The sequence below is a fragment of the Lactuca serriola genome, chromosome 2 (genome assembly GCF_051521515.1).
Source record: "Lactuca serriola cultivar US96UC23 chromosome 2, Lser_US96UC23_V15, whole genome shotgun sequence".
In the NCBI taxonomy this organism is placed as follows: domain Eukaryota; kingdom Viridiplantae; phylum Streptophyta; class Magnoliopsida; order Asterales; family Asteraceae; genus Lactuca; species Lactuca serriola.
The window spans coordinates 163,249,115-163,253,062 of NC_136409.1; the positions used below are offsets into that span (position 1 = coordinate 163,249,115).

Consider the following 3,948-nt stretch of genomic DNA (forward strand, 5'->3'; position numbering starts at 1 on the left):
GTGTCTATCGCTAGCATTCGCATGTCGCTCTCCCTTTGTTTCCGAAGTTCTCTTTCAGAAGCAATTTGCAAAATCTTGTCAATTATGTTTTTTATACTCTTCATGTCGGCCCCCATTTCTTTCAACTCATCTGAATCCGACGCTTTGCTTTTGCCTTTGCTTTTTGCTTTGTCTCTTCCCATTGGTCGGGAAGGTGGTGAAACTGGAACAGATCCATTTTTGTTCATATCAAATTGAACATGAGCATCTGATGTAGTGTGGTCGGACTCAGATGTTCTGCTGCGTTTTGAACCACTGTCGATATGCTCGTCTGATGTTTTGCTACTCAGCCATTTCTTGTTATCTTTCAAAAAATTCCAAACTTCAAGAAACTTGAAAGCCTTCAGATTTTCTTTTTGATACACTTTCAACGCTTTCTTCAAAATCATGTCATCGTTTTTCTCCACTTTTCCATTGACGTTTCATGTTGTTATATAAGTCATTAAACAACATGATTTCTTTGTTCATCTTCCCCCATTTGGAGTACACTTAATGTTTAGTACGGTATTCTCCACGATTCATTCCTTTATGGAGCCTACGTAAAATGTGAATCCAAAAGCGGTCATGCTTTTGGTCTTTTCCAACCGTCACATCTTCTGAAATATCGATCCAAGATAGTGCCAAAACTAATACTTCCAGAGGTTCCTAACATTTAGCCTCTGCCTTCTCGTTTCTTTTAGTTGGTGCTCGAGTTGGCTGAGTTTCTATAACAAATTCCGGTTCGGAATTAGAAACGAAAGTTGTGTTTGTGTTTGTTAAAGGAACTCGAGTTGAGACAAAAAAATCAAATGGATTAAAATCTGGATCGGGTTGTGGTAGTGGTGGTGTTTGTGGTAGTGGTTGCGCTGGTCGTTGTGGAAAATACGGAAGCATACCGCCGTAGTGGTAATACGGAGGTGAAAAAATCAGTTGATCAAATAAATGTATTGGGGTGGTGGTGTTTCTAACTGGTGTTTTTTCTTTGTTGGGCCTTTCGGAAGAAGACAATTTTCAAAAAAAAAAAAGTTTGAGGAAAAGAGTAAAAATTTTAATTTAGGTTGTGTAAAGGTTGTGTGTGTGTGTGTGTATATATATATATATATATATATATATATATATATATATATATATATGGGGTAAAAAAAAAGTTACATGGAATCAATGACCGTTCAACGATCAAAAAGCAATCAAATACCACCAACCAATCACAGACCACGATACTCTGCAGCCGCAGTGCTGCCAAAACCACACAAGACCGCAATCTAGAGGTAGTATGCACGGTGCAGGTGGCACAAACCGCGGTCCCAGACCGCGGCCACACCCTTTAGTCTAAGAGAAACTGAGTGATAATCTATATAAATGTTTTTTTCCTTATTTTTGACAAAAATGATTAAATTTTTTTCTGGGTAAAATGATTATTTTGTCCGGTGTTTCTGAGTGAAATCCGGAATCTAGGAATTGTACTCTGAAATACACTTTTATTCTTTTGGGTTATTGACATAACAACACATGAAAGTTTTACGTTTGGTTTTAAATGATTACTTAACTTTTTTTGTATCTGTTAAACCATTAAACTCGAAAATTGTCTCTCTAAAACACCATTTTGCTTAAAATTACAAGGTTTCAAGGTTAGATTTGCTGATGTGTTCATTAACTTCAGAAACTCAACGATTTATGTTTCCCCATGACTACCATGTCCACCCATTTTATCCCTTATCTTTTTCCCGTTCTCTCTTTTCTGCGGTAAAAGAGCCCTAATTTCTTGTCACAATCTTCCACGGTCTTCACCAATCGAAAATCACCACCGCCCACCTCCTCCCACTTCCACCGCTATTAGTAAAGCATTCACGTTTCCGATCTCAAATCAATTTTGTGGGTTAAAACGATTGTGTTGTAAATGCGATGAAAACAAACTCATAATGTGTATGTGTGTTTCCGTTTTACATCCTCGCATTTAATCAATTCAAGAAATTAAGTTACATGAATTTAAGAATTCGCTTCTCCATTCCTACACGAACTCAAAACCGATGAAACCACATAGTATCAAGAACAGTGATGATGTGTGGAGCAGGAGTTTGTCGTTTCCTTTTGTGTGTCTATGCATTTCCATCCACCAATCGATTGTTAAGGCTTCAATGAAAGAAATTAGAACAAAAAAAGGGGGTTAGGGTGTAAAGACGATGAACATGCTTCATATTTTCGTGTCCGGTAAAAATTGAAGAACATGGCAACTTCAGTTCCCTTTTCTCTAAAAATAATGTGTGAATCAAAGAAAAGAAGATGATGAGTAGGTTAGAATTGATTTGCAGATGTAGGTTAAAGATCAAAGGATCAAACTGATACTACATTTCCAAACATAAAACAAAATCGAAACATCATACCAGATTGATCATATTGAAATCGGAATGAAAAATGGGTTCGGATGAATCTCACGGAATCCATAAACTTCGTTTTCTTCTAGATTCACAAAAGGCAATACCAGATCACTTTTATTGAAGCCATAAATCTTGTCTTCTTCTGCTCCGATTGTAATTGTTTTGGTAATCGGTTACCGATACAAACTGCTTTGCTACAAAAATCCATGGAGGTGTTTCTTCAACTAGGGCATAAACGATTCGAAAGCTAGACAACGATGGTAGTTCCCCCGTCTCTCTAAAAACAATGTGTGAATCAAAGAAAAGAAGATGATGAGTAGGTTAGAATCTTTTGCAGGTTTAGGTTAAAAATCGAAGAACAAAGAACAGAATGAAAAATTGTTGAACAGGTTAGAATGATTGGCTTGTACGTGTTGTGTGCATTCAATCCCCCTTAAAACAAAACGATTGCTTCAAAATACCCCCTCCCCTTTCTCTTTCGCTTCCGATTTGCAGGTTTATGTGGGGTGTGATGTCCAAAACCTTGAAAATGTCGTTACTAAGGCCCATGGCTAAACCTTGAAAAGTACATGCCTTTTCATCTTGATTTTGCACTGAATAGATGGTGACGGTGGTACTGAGAGGAAACGGAAGGTGGTGGCGGGGAGATAGATGATGGTTCTTCCATGTGAAAGTCTGTATGGACAACTATAAGAAGTGAATGTATACATCAACAAATGTAACCTGAAAACCATATTATATACATGTAATTTTTGAGTTTAATGGTTTAACAGGTACAAAAAAAATTAAATGGTCATTTAAAACTAAATAAAAACTTTCATGTGTTGTTATGTAAATAACCCACTTTTTTTCAAACTTAAAGTGTGTTCCTTTTTAGTCTTTAATTATGTTTTATTGGTTGTTAACTTTTATATGGGAACTCATTCGTATACAACAAAATTTTTCCATACACAACAATTTGTGCATTAAAGTGTTGTATTGTACAACTCCATAAAACATAAATTGTTGTGTATGGAGAAAAAATATTATAAATATACAAATCACTTCCCTGTATGAAAAAATATTGTTGTGTACGGATGAACTCTTATTGCAAAAGAATCTTTAGTATATCTATATGCATCAATCACCTTTCAAACTTTCTCATCTATTTGAAACATCATCATAAATGTTTCTTATAATAGCAAAGTTATTTAAAGAGGGATAACGCATTATTTCATTGTTGGTGTGTGTTCGTTCAACATCAAGGACCACTACACAATGCCAAGATTCATTGCTTTTTGTGAACTTAATTCGCATGTTTTCACTTAAAGAAAGTCTTTTATTCTCTCTACCATTTGAAATTGATGGGTATTTTAGGGCGGTCACCTAAAAATAAGAAAGCTTATTTTTAAATAGAAAAATTTGTGGCTACAAGATACCTTAATAATTGCTAAACATTTATTAGAAAAATATATGTATTATATCATATTTTTAAATCTATATTTTTATTTCAAACTATATTTAAATTCAGTTTTTGATTAAAGGACATCTTTACGATGTATTGTGTTGTAGAAAA

At 35.0% G+C, this 3,948-nt stretch overlaps 1 long non-coding RNA gene across 1 annotated transcript; it reads right to left on the minus strand.

The window, feature by feature from the left end:
- Window positions 1–1,587: 1,587 nt before the first annotated feature.
- LOC145087238 (uncharacterized) lies at window positions 1,588–3,121 on the minus strand. Its single transcript, XR_013700749.1, has 2 exons — window positions 2,400–3,121; window positions 1,588–2,266 (listed from the first exon to the last, which is right to left on the minus strand). It is a non-coding gene; the product is annotated as an uncharacterized LOC145087238 (long non-coding RNA).
- Window positions 3,122–3,948: the final 827 nt, after the last annotated feature.